The sequence below is a fragment of the Bos grunniens genome, chromosome 4, assembly GCF_055505025.1.
Source record: "Bos grunniens cultivar Pamir isolate PY7600 chromosome 4, Bosgru_T2T1.0, whole genome shotgun sequence".
Lineage (NCBI taxonomy): Eukaryota > Metazoa > Chordata > Mammalia > Artiodactyla > Bovidae > Bos > Bos grunniens.
The window spans coordinates 93,537,250-93,556,082 of record NC_141168.1 but is presented as its reverse complement, the minus strand read 5'-3'; the positions used below and the strand labels follow the sequence as shown (position 1 = coordinate 93,556,082).

Here is an 18,833-nt window from a genome sequence, read left to right as displayed (position 1 = left end):
GAATTTTGTCCTTCCCATGCTGTTGCTGGATTTTTGTTTGCCTTTCTGTGTGGCAGTTCCTGAAGGTAGTGTTCTGTTTTCTGTCTTTGCTTCCTTTGTTTTTAAAATGGTTGTGCAAAGTGAATTACTTGGTTTAGTTTGGTTATTAGTTGAATATTGGCCACACAAGTCATTTCCTGAGCAGTTAGGCATCAGGGAGCAGGGCCCAGATGGCAGCATGAGCCTGCTTTTCCTTGATGGTTGTCAGTACAAAGCGGGATACCCATTAGGTTCAGGGCAGTGGAGGGAGATGGATGGATCACCAGAGCCTGATCTTGTCGGTGGAGAGAGAAGAGTACTTCTTTTGTTTTTCAAGTTCTCTTTAAAGCCTCTACTAATGTGAGAGACAGAGCAGCTATCACCAATATCCATCTTCAGAACTTTTCCATCACCCTAAAGTAAAAAGAAAAAACCCATGGTTATATGCCATGAAGTGGGTGGCTGTGATTAACCGTGAATGTGTTGTGCAGATCTGAGGACTTTTCATCCCCAAGACAGTTGTTGAGTTTTTCTTCTTTCATACAACACTAGAAAAACTTCTTGAATGATATCATCACCTAGTTGTTTCCTGGATCTAAAGCTTACTTTATTATTGCTACTTCACTTAAGAGATATATTCCTATATTAATATTAACAGACAGAAGTCTTTTCTCATATGACCACCTTACTGAGCAAGTTCTATTTTGTTGGCTTTTAGTTCTTCCACTTTCTATTTAATCTACCGGTGTTTGATGTTTTTCTTGCCTGCCAATGTGGTATTTCCAGCTGTGCATGGAAATTAATTTTCTGTTTGAATAGACAATTCCAGGAAACTATCTATTAAAGTTATAGGAGGCAAAGAGAATACAGTTTTACAACTTTTTTTCTGGGATTCTTGGCATTGTAAGGGGAGGGAAAAGGTAAAAGTTCATGATTGGCAGGTTATTTTTTTTCTTTTAACTAATATTATTTAATAAAAGAAACTTTGCCACTAATTGCAAAAGTGATCAATGATAGAATGTGTGTGGCACTGAAAAGATATCCTCCGTTTAAGAAAACTATTCTAAATGGATCTTCCATGCACTCTGAAACCTTTTTTGGATGAGAGATCCTTTTGTATATCTGACTGGTTCTTTCTGTGGAATCTCAAAATCTAAAATCCATAGAATCTTATCGAAAATTCTAGGGGCCATGTGTGTTTTGGAACTGAGAATTTATAAGATTTAAAAATGGTATAGTATGGAGCATATACTCAGTGTTGCATGTCATGTCACCTTCAAGGGGATCTGGGATAGTTCCCCATAATAAAAACAATATTTCTGCAGTGAAATTCATAGATATTAATGCTAAATAAGATAAAGACAGTAAACAGCTGTATGTATTTCTAGGCCAGTTGTTGTTGCTAGATGCATTTAGATTTATTGCCAAGTAAATTACAGAAAATCTTTGTTTTTTAGGATCATGGATAAGGAACAAAACAGAATTTCACCTATACTTTATGGACTTCAGCTCCCTTGGTTAGAAGTGACTTGGCTCCGTCTTCAGCCATACCTGGTTTTCCTTGGCCCCACTCAAGTTGTGGGCTTTTTGCCTCTGAGGCTTTACCTGATATTCAATTATTCTTCTGCTGATATTAATGTCTTGTTTTTCAGCCATTCTTTGCTTGCGTTCTGATTCTTTATAGTAGTATATTTGCCATTTTTGTAAATTTCTCATTTTATATATATATATGTTGGTAATATTTCATTTTGTATATATATATATATATATATATATATATGCATGTATGTATGTATGTGCATATATATAGAGCTTCCCAGGTGGCTCAGTGGTAAAGACTCTGCCCACCAATGCAGGCGATGTGGGTTCGCTCCCTGCGTCAGGAAGATCCCCTGGAGGAAGAAATGGCAACCCATTCTAGTACTCTTGCCTAGGAAATCCCATGGACAGAGGAGCTGGTGGGCTACAGTCCATGGGGTCACAAAGAGTCAGATGCAACTTAGCAGCTAAACAGCAACAAGAATTAGGAAAGCTTCAAAAAGGAGTTGAAGCTGGAGACAAATCTTAATAGAGAGAGAAGATTGGTTTAGGTGGAGTAGAGAGCACAGTACTTTCCAGAGAAAGAGAGTATGTTGAGTAGAGAAAGGGTGTTGATAAGTGAAAAGCATACTTTAACTGTTGGCCACTTATAATGTAGGTTCTGATTTAGGAGAGTGATGGAAGAAACAGGTCAGTAAGCCAGGTAGGGCTGTATTATATAGAGCAGTATATTATAAGGAAAAGAATTGAATATATTTGGTGTAAGATGCCATTGTGAGTTAAGGAATAGAATAAGAATGATAAGATGAAAACAACTTTTTTGAAAATAATTGTATCCACAGTGTACCTGGTGCTCTCTGAACTAAAGGATTGGAGGAGCTGGTTTACATCCTTGTGCTGGAAACCAGTAGGAGATTGTAGGACCTGAACTGAGACAATGGTAGTGAGAATGAGGATGGGAAAAGAACGTGAAACTTTTGAACAGTAAAATCATAGTGTGATGGTTAATTTTTTGCATCAATTTGACTGGGCCACTGGGTGCCAGTATATTTGATCCAGCATTATTCTGGGTGTTTCTCTGAGTATGTTTTTGGACAAGATTAAAATTTGAATCTGTAGACTGAGTAAAGCAGATTGAACCTTTGTAATGTGAGTGGGCCTCATCCAACTTGTTAAGGCCTGAGTAGAATAAAAGTCTCACCTGCCCAGAATGAGAGCACATTCTGCCTAATAGCCTTCACACTGGCACTTTGGTTCTTCCTGGTTTTTTATCACCCTACTATCCAAAGGTCTGTCTAGTCAAAGCTATGGTTTTCCAAGTAGTCATGTATAGATGTGAGAATTGGACTATAAAAAAAGCTGAGCACTGAAGAATTGATGCTTTTGAAGACTCTTGAGAGTCCCATGGACTGCAAGGAGATCCAACCAGTCCATCCTAAAGGAAATCAGTCCTGAATATTCATTGGAATGACTGATGCTGAAGCTGAAACTCCAATACTTTGGCTACCTAATGTGAAGAATTGACTCATCTGGAAAGACTCATCAGGATGCTGGGAAAGATTGAAAGCAGGAGGAGAAGGGAACAACAGAGGATGAGATGGTTGGATGGGGTCCATAGGGTCTCAAAGAGTCAGACATGACTGAGTGACTAAACTGAACTGAACTGAACTAGCCTTGATACACAAACTGGTACATCAGTCAACTCTGCAGATTTTGGACTTGCTAGCCCCAAAATGGTGTGAACGAATATCTTATAATAAATCTTTGTTTTTCTGGAGAACCCTGACTAATACACACAGGATATGGAGACTGACTAAATATAGGAGCCACAGATGAGTTAAAGTTGACTTAAAATTTGGGGCTAAGAATTGTGGAGAATAATAACTGTAGTAATAAAAATGGGGAAATTGAAAATAGGAAGTCAGTTTTGAGGGAGAATTTGTTTGGTTTTGGTTTAGTTGACTCTGAAGTGAAATTGGAGATTCAAGTGAAGTTATTTTGAGTGGCTGCAGTAAGGTAGGCAGCTGTGTTGGCTAGACTGGGTGTGGCATCTTGGAATCATCTGCAAGCGAGAGAACAGAAGTCACTTGAGAGAGCAGAGTCCACAGGGCAGTGGGACAGAGGAACAGAGGGTAAGGATTTGAGTCTGTTCAGGAAGGAATTATGGGGCTGGAGGAGAAAGATGAGTCAGTGCACAGAAAACTAGTTGCTGACAGAGCTCTCACTCTTGACATTGGTTTGTCTGTCTCTCACACTAGAATGGGAGTCCCACAAGGGCAACTATTTACCCTCTCCTGTTTCCCCAGCTTTAAATGTTGTTTTCAGATACTCAAGATCTCTGGATATCACTTTTGCTTTTTTTTTTTTTTTCCACTTTGAAAAGACTGAAACTGGAATTAAGAACCTTTGCTCTAGTCTTCACTTGGCAGTCAAGCAGATGTATAGAGTCATGCTTCACCTCTTAATTCCTGGAACTTTAATTACTTTTCCTAAAGATGTAAAGATGGGCTTAAGAATTTTTAAGATTCCTTACAGATGAATAATACTGGGGAAAATATCTATATGTCAAAAAGACATAATCTATATGTTTGCAGTTCTAAACTGCAGAGGTAGCATTGAGTAAATTCAGAAAATAAAATTTATAGCTAATCTTCATCACCTCTTTTTCTTTTAAAGTTTTTATTAATTTAGTATGAGTCAAAATATTGTAATATATATGAAATAAATCAAAGGTTTTATATAATGTTGTCTAAAAAGTAGCTTTGGGTCAAAAAAATTTCTTCCTAAATATTAAAGATGTGACTAAAAAAAATTTTTTTTTTATAGTAGGCCTAACTACTTTATATGGTCAAAATGAATAAAGCTGTTAAACAAAAACTCAGGAAAAAAATATAAGTAACATTTTTCTTAAATTCCAAATGCTGTAAAGAAATTTTAGTTTTCATGGAATTTTTATTCCTATTGGAAAGATTTTTTACTCTTAATATTTTCTTAAAGAATCAGATTATGAAATTAAAAAAAAGAGAGGAATCACTTGTGAAAATGATCCTGTGTGTTTACTGTATTTTATTCAGTTATATCGCACCTCCTCATATGTTTCTTGATCTATATTAACATCAGATAACCTCACAATACCTGTTTTTAATTTACTTTAGAAGAATACTTTCTGTTCTGAATGGCATATTCCTTTAAGGCATATCAAATATCAGTTTTGGGTATTTGATCAATGTGTTATAGTTAAATTGTAGTCCAGGTCCTTTAACAGTTTTTTTCTGGCTGTATAATTTGAAGTATTGTGAATTTATAGAAGTAGTTTGGAGAAAATATGACATCTCTATTTTTAAAATGTATATTGTGTATGTTAATATACTTGACACAAAAACTATTGAACAGTTAGGGAATAAATGGCATAAACTTTAATCTGAATTCATTAAAAATGAACATTTTCTTTATTAAGTGGAACTTTTTGAGTCCCCAGAATGTTTATTGTGTGTTAGATATTGTTTTATCATTCTAATTGTCTGCCTTCTTTTTGTCTTCTAATTGTCTGTTATACAAAGACACTGTCTGTGGTCATTTTTGCTCAGTTACCATCTACAGTATACAACTTCCATTTGGAAATAATCTGTCTTTAACAAAGTACTGATGTTGTTTTTTATGTCATTTAATGTCTCTGTTACTTGCTTTAAGGCTCCTTAATTAAGGACAATTAACACCTGACCTGCCTCTTGAGAAACCTATATGCAGGTCAGGAAGCAACAGTTAGAACTGGACATGGAACAACAGACTGGTTCCAAATAGGAAAAGGAGTACGTCAAGGCTGTATATTGTCACCCTGCTTATTTAACTTATATGCAGAGTTCATCATGAGAAATACTGGACTGGAAGAAGCACAAGCTGGAATCAAGATTGCCGGGAGAAATATCAATAACCTCAGATATGCAGACGTCACCACCTTTATAGCTGAAAGAGAAGAGGAACTAAAAAGCCTCTTGATGAAAGTGAAAGAAGAGAGTGAAAAAGTTGGCTTAAAGCTCAATATTCAGAAAACTAAGATTATGGCATCTGGTCCCATCACTTCATGGGAAATAGATGGGGAAACAGTGGAAACAGTGTCAGACTTTATTTTGGGGGGCTCCAAAATCCCTGCAGATGGTGATTGCAGCCATGAAATTAAAAGACGCTTACTCCTTGGAAGGAAAGTTATGACCAACCTAGATAGCATATTCAAAAGCAGAGACATTACTTTGCCAACAAAGGTCCGTCAGGTCAAGGCTATGGTTTTTCCAGTAGTCATGTATGGATGTGAGAGTTGGACTGTGAAGAAAGCTGAGCACTGAAGAATTGATGCTTCTGAACTGTGGTGTTGGAGAAGGCTCTTGAGAGTCCCTTGGACTGCAAGGAGATCCAACCAGTCCGTTCTAAAGGAGATCAGTTCTGGATGTTCTTTGGAAGGACTGATGCTAAAGCTGAAACTCCAATACTTTGGCCACCTCATGATGCTGGGAGGGATTGGGGGCAGGAAGAGAAGGGGATGACAGAGGATGAGATGGCTGGATGGCATCACTGACTCGATGAACGTGAGTTTGAGTGAACTCTGGGAGTTGGTGATGGACAGGGAGGCCTGGCGTGCTGCAATTCATGGGGTTGCAAAGAGTCGGACATGACTGAGCGACTGAACTGAACTGAATCAAACTGAACAGTTAAGAACTCGATCAGAAAATAAGCAGTGTTATAACAGCAGTCTGATATATACTTTTCAGATACAGTTCCTCTATTCAGAAAATAAAATCTAGAAATATTATTTATTTGCAATTATAATATTTTAAAATTATTTTTACTTCCCACAGATCCCAACTTTCTGGATTTCTTTGTGAAAGCGAGTAATTAATCCTTGAGTTAATTTTTATTTTGTGTCTATTTGTATCCAAATTTAGTCGTTCATGTTGGTCAAGTGGCATCCTAGTTCAGTTTGTATTGTGTATCAGGCACAAGGATCTACTTTCACTGTTTTCAATCAGATTTAAAGGAGATTAAAAAATAAAATCTACTTATTCAGTAACATAAAAAAGCATTAGTGAAACTCGTGACATCTTTGTTCCATTTATAAGTCACACTAATGACTACTTTGCTTCTCAGTAATTTTCCATTTGTAACATTTTATACCTGGATACACACATGTAATGCAATTGAACAAGAAAACAATTATCTGTCTGGTGGAAATAATGTACTTATCTCATTGAAGCAATTGACTTGTTTAAAAATACACAGAAGTTCTAGTTCTGCTCAGACTGTGGTTACCTATAATTTGTAAGGAATTTCCAGGAAGAATTAAAGCCCTCTGATAGAATGGGATCAGCAATTGAATCCCTTGGTTGTAAGTGATAAATTCTCATGCAGAATCTCTCTCTTTTAGACACCTCTGCTTGGAAACATTTTGGATTTGAAAGCTTTTTTCAATAATCTCTGAGTTTTGGCTGGATCGCTGGAAAACTTCACTTCAAAGGCTGTATCTTCCAGTGAAAGCTTCATGTTGGTTCTATGTCAGCGGAACATTTTAGCACTTTTTGGCCTGGCTCTAATGTTTCTTGGCATTTTCTGAGGAGTTTGGCCCATCTTGTCTATAGGATCACACTGGATTCAGTATAAACTGTAAAAGCTGTAATTCATCTGCAAGCTAATTTGGGATTTTATTGAGTTTTGGTAATGGACTGACACCATTGGGCAGTCGAAGATTCACTATTTTTAAGAGTATGTCTGAGGACGCATTTATTTTAAAAATAATACAGAGTGACTACTTTTCCTTTAGCTCAATGCTTCTCGTTCTTGTATCTGATCTTTTCAGAGGTTAGTGTGCTATTTTAATTCCTTATTATAATTTTTTCCCTCCTCAGAAATTTCTAAAGCCACTGCAGATCTATAGCATTTTCTTCTTTCTTAAAGAGGGATTGCTTTGGCTGTTGGCTGACTTGTCTGGTGATGTGGGACTGATATAGGCTTTCATTTCTTTTTTAAAGGTTCTGTCAAAGGTAGTTAATTTCACTTACAACATCTTACAATGTTGGTGCCTTCAGTTCAGTTCAGTCACTCAGTGGTGTCTGACTCTTTGTGACCCCATGAATTGCAGCACGCCAGGTCTCCCTGTCCATCACCAACTCCTGGAGTTCACTCAAACTCATGTCCATTGAGTCGGTGATGCCCCCCAGCCATCTCATCCTCTGTCATCCCCTTTTCCTCCTGTCCCCAATCCCTCCCAGCATCAGAGTCTTATCCAATGAGTTAACTCTTCGCATGAGGTGGCCAAAGGACTGGAGTTTCAGCTTTAGCATCATTCCTTCCAAAGAACACCCAGGACTGGTCTCCTTTAGAATGTACTGGTTGGATCTCCTTGCAGTCCATGGGACTCTCAAGAGTCTTATCCAACACAACAGTTCAATAGCAATTGAATTCTTTGGCGCTCAGCTTTCTTCACAGTCCAACTGTCACATCCATACATGACTACTGGAAAAACCATAGCCTTGACTAGACGGACCTTTGTTGGCAAAGTAATGTCTCTGCTAGGTACCCTAGAGATAGTTTGATCCAGCCCTGTCATTTTAAACATAGGGGACCATGCCCAGTTCCTTGTAACAGGAAGCTATGGCACTTCAGGCTGTAACTCCTGACCCCCTTGTAGCATAGCCAGTCTATTGAAGCCCCAGGGATTGCTTAAACATATGCCTTATCTCAGATTTTGTATCTTTAGGTAGTTTTCCTTAATGCTTTTTAAATTTAATTTGCCATGCTTCATATTAGTTTGGAAAACCAGCCAAAATTTTTGTTTTGTATTTGGTTTGGATTCCAGAGTATAAACGAATATAGGAAAGAGGACAGATTCAGAATAACTGCATAATAATTACAAACAATGTTGGGTTTTACAACATATCATAGACCCAAGGCTGAACCTGGCTTCCTGTGCCTCTCCCAAACCCCTATTGAACTTAGCCACTGGGTCATAGATGGAAAGTGTGGAACTAACTGCATGTCCCCATCCAACTCCCATGAGCAGCCACCCTTAGGGAGGAGTGCCTCTGAGAGACCCCAAGAGCCATGACACTCCTGCCAGGATCCTGTCCATGACTGTGGCCAATCAGAGCAGCTCCCCCCATCCATCGGAAGCAATTCCTTTCAAGTCACTTGCCTTTTGGTGTCTTTGTCTTTTTTTTCCTCTTGTTTTACCACCAGTGTCCTGATAGCAACATCATTTACATTTTTCCCATTATTCTCCTGCATAGAGTTGAGAAAGCCAGGGTAGTGAAGTCATTCTAGGCAACTGATTATTTACAATTGAGGAAAATAAATGAGAATTAAGCAGCTGGTAATGAACCTTGTCCATGTACTCAGAATACTTCACAGTAATGGCAAATGAATAATTTCTCTATTATCTCATAACCAGGCCCTTTCTCTTCTTCTGACATTTTTAAGAAGAAAAATCTCTTCTATTTGCTATCTTTGTTGAAACTCTAGACCCCTGCCAGCACTCATCATTATATATTAATATACATATTCTAGCTATCTACAAGAAGATTCAAATGATTTTATTTGTTTTGTTTTTGTGTTCCTCTGGGCCTGAATTAGAGGAAATAGAGGAAAACAATAGAATGGGAAAGACTAGAGATCTCTTCAAGAAAATTAGAGATACCAAGGGAACATTTCATGCAAAGATGGGCTCAATAAAAGACAGAAATGGTATGGACCTGAAAGAAGCAGAAGCTTTTAAGAAGAGGTAGCAAGAATACACAGAAGAACTGTACAAAAAAGATCTTCACGATCCAGTTAATTAAGATCGTGTGATCACTCACCTAGAGCCAGACATCCTGGAATGCCAAGTTAAGTGGGCCTTAGGAAGCATCATGACAAACAAAGCTAGTGGAGGTGATGGAATTCCAGTTGAGCTATTTCAAATCCTAAAAGATGATGCTGTGAAAGTGCTATACTCAATATGCCAGCAAATTTGGAAAAGTCAGCAGTGAACACAGGACTGGAAAAGTCAGTTTTCATTCCATTCCTAACAAAGGCAATGCCAAAGAATGCTCAAACTACTGCACAATTGCACTCATCTCACACACTAGTAAAGTAATGCTCAAAATTCCCCAAGTCAGGCTTTAGCAATATGTGAACCATGAACTTGCAGATGTTCAAGCTGGTTTTAGAAGAGGCAGAGGAACCAGAGATCAAATTGCCAACATCTGCTGGATCATTGAAAAAGCAAGAGAGTTCCAGAAAAACATCTATTTCTGCTTTATTGACTATGGCAAAGCCTTTGACTGTGTGGATCACAACAGACTGTGGAAAATTCTGAAAGAGGTGGGAATACCAGACCACCTGACCTCCCTCTTGAGAAACCTATATGCAGGTCAGGAAGCAACAGTTAGAACTGGACATGGAACAACAGACTGGTTCCAAATAGAAAAAGGAGTACATCAAGGCTGTATATTGTCATCCTGCTTATTTAACGTATATGCAGTGTACATCATGAGAAAGGCTGGGCTGGAAGAAGCACAAGCTGGAATCAAGATTGCCATGAGAAACATCAATAACCTCAGATATGCAGATGACACCAGCCTTATGGCAGAAAGTGAAGAAGAACTAAAGAGCCTCCTGATGAAAGTGAAAGAGGAGAATGAAAAAGTTGGCTTAAAGCTCAACATTCAGAAAATTAAGATAATGGCATCTGGTCCCATCACTTCATGGGAAATAGATGGAGAACCAGTGGAAACAGTTTTAGACTTTATTTTGGGGGGCTCCAAAATCCCTGCAGATGGTGATTGCAGCCATGAAATTAAAAGATGCTTACTCCTTGGAAGGAAAGTTATGACCAACCTAGACAGCATATTCAAAAGCAGAGACATTACTTTGCCAACAAAGGTCCATCTAGTCAGGGCTGTGGTTTTTTCAGTAGTCATGTATGGATGTGAGAGTTGGACTGTGAAGAAAGATGAACTCTGAAGAATTGATGCTTTTGAACTGTTGTGTTGGAGAAGACTCTTGAGAGTCCCTTGGACTGCAAGGAGATCCAAGTAGTCCATTCTAAAGGAAATCAGTCCGGAATATTCATTGGAAGGATTGATGCTGAAGCTGAAACTCCAGTACTTTGGCCACCTGATGCGAAGAGCTGACTCATTTGAAAAGACCCTGATTCTGGGAAAGATTGAGGGCAGGAGGAGAAGGGGACGTCAGAGGATGAGATGGTTGGATGGCATCACCGACTCAGTGGAAATGATTTTGGGTAGGCTCCGGAAGTTGGTGTTGGACAAGGAGACGTGGTCCTCATGGTGCAGCTCATGGTGTCGCAAATATTCGGACACAACTGAGCGACTGAACTGAACTGAACTGGGCCTGAATTAAGTAAAATTTCAGATCATAGAACTCTCTTGGAATTTTCAATTGATTTTTAATTTTATGTAGATAGGTTTCACTTTTTTTTTTCCCAAGATAGTTTTAATGAGTATCTTGTTTCTTTACCTTCTACATTAGGTCTTAAGATAGTAACCTATGACAATCCAGACAACATATAATAGTTTCCTTCCTTAAAGGGGATAGTTTTTTCCTCTTAGGATATCTTGCCTTGTGAAGCATGTTGCACCAATGTGAAGATACTTTTTTTTAACTCAGAGGTAAATTAAATATAATTTAAAATCTGAATGATCTGGTACTCGTGCCTTTTCCCCCAACTGTTATGTTTCAGTTCAGTTCACTTCAGTTCAGTGCTCAGTCGTGTCTGACTCTGCGTCCCCATGAATCGCAGCACGCCAGGCCTCCCTTTCCATCACCAACTCCTGGAGTTCACTCAGACTCACGTTCATCGAGTCAGTGATGCCATCCAGCCATCTCATCCTCTGTTGTCCCCTTTTCCTCCTGCCCGCAATCCCTCCCAGCATCAGAGTCTTCCAACGAGTCAACTCTTCACATGAGGTGGCCAAAGTACTGGAGTTTCAGCTTTAGCATCATTCCTTCCAAAGAACACCCAGAACTGGTCTCCTTTAGGATGAACTGGTTGGATCTCCTTGCAGTCCAAGGGACTCTCCAGAGTCTTCTCCAACACCACAGTTCAAAAGCATCAATTCTTCAGTGCTCAGCTTTCTTCACAGTCTAACTCTCACATCCATACATGACCACTGGAAAAACCATAGCCTTGACTAGACGAACCTTTGTTGGCAAAGTAATGTCTCTGCTTTTGATTATGCTATCTAGGTTGGTCATAACTTTCCTTCCAAGGAGTAAGCGTCTTTTAATTTCATGGCTGCAATCATCATCTACACTGATTTTGGAGCCCCCAAAAATAATCATTTATTTCTATTGAGTAAGTTCAAGCCCATTTAGAGAAAAAAATACTGCCTTACAGAAATGTAAATAAGTTTTCATGTTTTATCATATTAAAATTTCAAATGTTCTAATACCATTCTTGTAATCAAAATCATCTTTAAGATGAATTGTTTCTGGAGACATGGTATAGCTGATGTCTCTTGAATCATCACGCTGTTTTTGCTTAAGGGGCATGTCAAGTATCTGTCATAGTGTAAACTAGCAGATGACACACAGGAGACAGCACAGGGAAAGGCATGGTGCACAGGAGAAGGTGCCTAGGCGTTGGAGTATGGTGGAGACCATAGGCTCCAGATACCTGGGTGGAAATCAGTTCCAACACCAACCTTTGTGATCTTTAATATTCAGTTTGCTCAATGCACAGTGGGCATACTGACTAATGGTATCTGCCTCAAAAGTTCTTATAAGGAATTGAATTAATATACATAAAGCATTTTAAAACAGTGTCTAAAATATCATATGTGCTCTATAAATGTTAGCTGTTATACAGTCTTCCCATTCCTAATTGGGTTAATGGATCAAGGTTCATCTGTATTTTTAAGTGTTTTTCTCAGTATACTATTATTTAGGAAAACTGGACTTTTTCTGGGGTGTTCATGGGCTTTTTAAAAAAATTTATTTTTAATTGGAAGATCATTGCTTTACAATGTTGTGTTAATTTCTGCTGAACAGTTAAGTGAATCAGCTCTAAGTATACATATGTCCCCTTCCTCTTGAGCCTCACTTCTAACCACCCCCCACCCCATCCCCCTGACCCCCGATCCCTGTAGATCATTATAGAGCGGTGAGCTGAACTCACTGTGCTATACTGGAGCTTCCCACTAGCTATATATTTTAAACTTGGTAGTGTATATATGTCAGTGCTAGTCTCTCAATTCATCCCACCCTCTCCTTCCCCTACTGTGTCCATAAGTCCTTTCTTCTATGTCTGTGTCTCTATTCCTGCCCTGCAAATATGTTCATCAGTACCGTTTTTCTAGATTCCATATATACACGTTGATATCTTGGCTTTATTTTTAAAAATGAACTATGAATCGAAGATTATGATCCTTCATTTTATATAATTTAACATTAATAATTAACCTTGACTTTTTGTTTGTGTGAAATTATTTGACGATTTCAGACAATATATTTCTCACTGTTGAACTGTATGTATTGGCTTCATCAGTGTTGATTTTGGCACTAAAATTGTCCCATATTCACAGTAGCTCACATTAGAAGGGAACTATTGAGACAGCAATGGCACCCCACTCCAGTACTCTTGCCTGGAGAATCCCATGGGTGGAGGAGCCTGGTAGGCTGCAGTCCATGGGGTCGCAAAGGGTCGGACACGACTGAGCGACTTCACTTTCACTTTTCACTTGCATGCATCGGAGAAGGAAATGGCAACCCACTCCAGTGTTCTTGCCTGGAGAATCCCAGGGATGGGGGAGCCTGGTGGGCTGCCGTCTCTGGGGTTGCACAGAGTTGGACATGACTGAAGCAACTTAGCAGCAGCAGCATTGAGACAGCAATTCTCCAACTATTGACAGATCTCAACAAGCATAAAATAGTTGGGTATTTTAGAGGAATGTAGGATAATATAATACTTAGGGCCATAGTAGAACATTTCATAATCTAATATATATGTGTTTGTGTAGGAAGTATTATGTATGCAAATTTCAGAAATATTGAAGGAGAAGTTCTGAGTGAGCCTAAAAAGTTTTACTTTAGTTTTATGATAATTAACTTGACTACTAGGAAAATAATTAGAATCACAGATTATGTTCAATGCCTAAAGATATGTTTGACAACTTTTAATTTTCTTTCTTCCCACACACCACTTCCTCGTTTGTTTCTGGCACACCAGATGTGGCTCAACACAGTGGCTGATCCGGGTAGAGTTGTGTGAACGCCCGTGATTGTGGCATAACAAATTTTCTCATTTTGGTTACATTAATGAAATTTTAAGTAGAAGAAGGATTATTTTGCAGATATTGTTATACAGATATAAAGGGTAGCCTGCCTTTTTTCCAAATCTCTGCGTCAGTGTTCCTTTTTAAAGCTAATGTTAAAGTTTGTGTCCACATGGTGAATGTACACAAAAGCTGATTGTAATCTTGTTTTTCTTAGACACCAAAGGGCTACTTTGAGGCACAGGAATGAAGAGGGACGATTGGTGGGGAAAAGTGGGGGGAAAAAAAACACACAAAAAACTAGTCACAAGGGAAGTTTTCTAAATAATATTCTTTTTTCTGTTTTCCAGTTTTTTTGAATAAGTCAATTAATTTACTGTTTTTTAGCTTAAAATTAGCTTTAATTTTTGATCTCCATGGAGAAAATAGTTTCCATTATTTAATGTACTAATTTTCTTACTATTCTTAGCCTTTTCTCAATTTAAATACTTGGATAAGTACTACATCCCAGAAATTGTAATTTCTTTCAAAGGAATTAATTTTGTTTTTAGCTTTGGCCTCATATGTGGTCCTTCTGTATATCCCTAATTTTGAAAATCTACTAATAATTTATTTAATAACTTTTCTCTCAGTTTTTAATTATAGAATAAAAAATACTACAATTATAAAGAAACTGTGCCTTAACATACTAACTTGTTTATTTTGTCTGTTTTCTTTTAGTTTCAGATCTTATTCTGTTTCAGTTTATTATTGCCCTTTACATGTATTATACTCTTTAATGAGTGATTTTTCAAGAGCAGTTGTTTGATCATCTAGTTTACTTAATCATTCCCCTGATGTTAAAAATTTAGACTTAACAGCAATTGCTACTATAAATTATATCACCACAAAAATCTTTTTGAAAATGTCCTTCTTTCCTTCCTTTTTCCTTCCCTCCCTCCCTCTCTCCCTTCCTTCCTTTTTGGAGTTATTTACTCATTTTCAAGTTTCTGGCCTGGTATTGTCAAGTTAAAGATTTTGAATTTTTTATGGATCAAAAAATGTGGTTATTAAAATACGACTTTTGAAGTGCTTTGTCAAATTGCTTTCTAGTGTAAATTGCCAACAGCAATGTATGGGTTTATCTGTTTTACTTGTCTAAGAACCTGACAATATTGGAGATTGTTTCTTAGAGTTTTTGTATTTATTAGTTAAATGAAAAGTAGCACTTCAGTGTTGGTTTAATTTGCATTTCTTTGATAAATAAAATGCTTGAATGTTCTTTTTTTCTTAAGTATGCTTATTAATTTGATTTCCCCTTGTACATGTTTGTGTTATTGACTTGTTTTTCTTCTGAATTTTATGTTTCTGTGTCACATTGTTCACCGTGCCCCCACCCTGGCCTTTGTAACATAAACAACAACCTTTTATCTCTTGTACTTGTTAAACATATTTCTGCAATATGTTGTTTTCCTTTTACCATGACTACTGCTTGGTTAGTATTAAAGATTAAACAGCTACACAAACTTAACATATTTTTTTCTTTTATTGACTCAAAGTTTAGAACACAAACTTATTTTTTTCTTTTATTGACTCAAAGTTTAGAAAGCTATCATACTTTCAAAAATATTCAATTCTGTTTCATGCTAATATTTTATGAACTACATTATATATAATATATATATAAATGTATACAAGTACATATAAAGAGAGACAGAATGCAAACAGATTAGTTTTATAATTATACTGTATAGTATAAATTTTGACTCATTTTCTCCTCAAAATAATTACCTCAATATCATTTATTAAATAGCTTTCTTCTCCTACCCCCATTGTTTTTAATTTCCTTTTTTGTCATATTATTATATTCTTACATATTATAGATACTTTCCTGGACTTTCTATTCATGTTCATCGGACTATTTAAAATTAGATGTCAAAACCATATTTAAATTATTATTGCTTTATAATATGTTTTAAAATATAATAGAATCAGCTCTTCTTTTAAAATATCTTTGAGCTTCTCCTGTGTTTCAAATAAAGTATGGACATTGAATTTAAAATTGTCCAATTTCCCTACCCCTGATAATCAGATTTTTCCATGTAAAAGGCAGTTGTACTATAATGTGATCAAAACTGTAAAAGAAGGTGAATGCAGGACTGTGGGATTAATGGCACTGAAAATAGTATATTTTCATGTGTTTATATTTTCTAGTTCTAGTGGCAGTTTTATTTTAATTATAATTGCTGCTTTATTATGTTTACAAAATGACTTTTAATTTTTTAACTTTTGTAATCTCCTCACTCAGAATTAATATCTGTGTTATTTATTTCCCAGTTAAGTTCTATAGTTTAATATGAAATTTTTGTTAGAAAAGTTTTATGTTAAACATGTACATGTTATTAATATTGTTTGTGACAATCTCTCAGTAATTATTTTATTTACTTCTTTTAAAAAAGCCTTTATTTTGGATTTAACACTCACACAGAAAATTGGAGCACGTACTTCTTCATCTCTTGTTGTTTTTATTGGGAAGTATTCCCACATTCACTGAAAATACTTATGGGATTTGGTAGGGTTTAGCATATACATATGATACAAGCATAGAAGTGTCATTGATATTTACTAAATAGTTAAGTTTTGAAGCCAGCAATAGGCCAATGAGAAATTCTTGTGCCAAGAAAGCCGTATTCTTAGGAAAATAAGATTGAAATTGTAGAAAACAATCTGTATTCTATAGCCATGGAACCTTCAGATTTATCATTTTTGGCATTTGAATTATAGTTTCTATCATTGCAGCTGTTAATCGGTGACAAGGAGGGGATAAAGGTGTTAAGTTTTGGAAAATAAATACACATAAAATGGTAATCGTTTCTGGAATTCTGCTTATATTGGTTATTTAAACCCTACTGTTCAGATGCAGAGTAAAGTTTATTTCATTATTTTAGTTTTCTAAATGAGGCTTTACTTAGAAATATTTTCATATTTTCAAATTAGGTCAGGAATAAGTAGGACCTCAGTGACATAAATAAACAAATCCCAGTGGAAGCCTGTCTTTGGACTTTCTTTCTGGGTAATTCTTTTTGTATACAAGAACACTTCTCTTGGCCAGGATCCCATTATAAAAAAAGAAAGGAAAGGTGGTGATGTAGGGGGATAAATATTCCCAGAGAGACTCTTGTGAATTTCAGCCTTTCAATTACTTGAGTATTCTTGTGGAAGATGAAAGAATATGGAGAAGTTAATTTCCTATATGAATCATACGAAACAGTATTGGTATACACAGGGCCCCTGACTTGAATAAATCTATGGCCTTTAAGCAATTCTCTTTTGTGGGAACACAAATTAGGAGGGAATTTGGTAAAAATATTTCAGTGGTTTAAATACTATGACTTCCGAGTAAGTCAGTGCAGGGAGTGGAGTGTCAGGCATTTGATAATAAATTTAAGTCCAAGTGTTTATTTTATTTAATATAAGCATTGCTTCATTCAAAAAACTCATTTAAGATCTTATATAAGAACATATTCAACTTAATAAAGGAGAAAAGTACAGAGAAGAAAGGATTCATTATCAGGAAAATATAAATAAGTAGAAAGTTGAAATAAAAAATAGAAAAACATTTTTTAAATTTTAAAAATATTTTTTGATGTCTCTGACCATACACACGGAGAAGGAAATGGCAACCCATTCCAGTATTCTTGCCTGGAGAATCCCAGGGACGGAGGAGCCTGTTGGGTGCCGTCTATGGGGTCGCACAGAGTCGGACACGACTGATGTGACTTAGCAGCAGCAGCAGCACCACACACACACACATACATTTATTTATTATAATTGTTTTAAGTATATTAAATCTATATATTTGTGTATTTTTTAAAAAGCAGATTGCATTCATTCATGAATGAAGCAAATTACATTCATTGCATTCATTCAGGGAAAACTCTGTAATGTAAATCTCTAATTTCTAGAAGATATTTTAAAAGATATTCCTTTATAAAGTGTGTACCAAGTGATGTGCTTAGTAATAAAAGTTCCATTTAGAATAACTGATTTTCCTGTGAATGATTTCAGATCAACCTTTTAGGTACCTAATTTAAGTGTGGAGAAAACATAAGAAATGTTTGGGAGAGAAGAGTAGACATGATAAATGTGATGTATAAAAGTTATTGAATCTTCTATGGAGAGACAGTTTCAAATGTTTCTTATTAGCTACCCAGATCACAACCTTTCACGTTTTCTATCTCAACATCTAGCTCCCTCTTCTACCCTAACATTAGCTGCAGCACACAAAACAAAAATAACTCTCCTAATCTGAAACCATTTTTAACTTGTGGGTTGGGCTTAGTCACTTGCATCCAAAGGGTCCTGCTGTCCATTCTAAATTGCAACAGAGTTGTCCTTGGTAGCATAGAGTACAGGAAGAAAATTTAGCAACAACAAAAAAATGGTCTAGCTGTCAGTGAGAAAGGAAAGGAAGCTGAACAACAAAAATTAAACTAGCATGAAGAAATGAAAAACAGTGAGAGACTGGAAGATGCTATATCAATTACGTGGCATGTAAATCCTGAGTAGTAGTTTTGAAATGATATTTGAGTTAGAAAAGGACCCCTGCCTTACTCAGGTGTGCTTTTTTGCATTTGGTTTTTATTACATACCCCTTGGTTAAATTCTAATCCACTGAATAAACAAAACTGTCAACATACCTTATTTAGCAGCTTTCCTTTTCCTTAAATCTTACTTTCTTTATTATGTCATTATTTTTAAGCTCTTTTAGTACTTTTCGTCTGTTACCGCCCATATACTATTGCAGGCATGGATATTTTAATGGAAAGAGCTACTAATTTTTCTGGTTTTGTGCCCTTTTACATTCCAATTAAACAAAACTTTATTGATCAACTACTTATATAAGAGCACAATGATAGGAGCTTTTTCATATCTTATCATACATTACTTCTCCTGATACCTCCACGAGGTAAGAACTTTATGGTCCTCATTTAATATGGGAGACTGGTAATTTTTGGAAAAGACTGGCTCAAAATC

At 36.5% G+C, this 18,833-nt stretch overlaps 1 protein-coding gene and 1 non-coding gene across 13 annotated transcripts in view; one reads left to right on the top strand and one right to left on the bottom strand.

Moving 5' to 3' along the window:
• The window catches only part of HDAC9 (histone deacetylase 9), a 667,984-nt gene that overhangs the window by 115,884 nt on the left and 533,267 nt on the right, over positions 1-18,833 (top strand). The window lies entirely within an intron of this gene.
• Positions 447-567, bottom strand: LOC147374538 (U6atac minor spliceosomal RNA). Its single transcript, XR_015163325.1, has one exon. It is a non-coding gene; the product is annotated as a U6atac minor spliceosomal RNA (small nuclear RNA).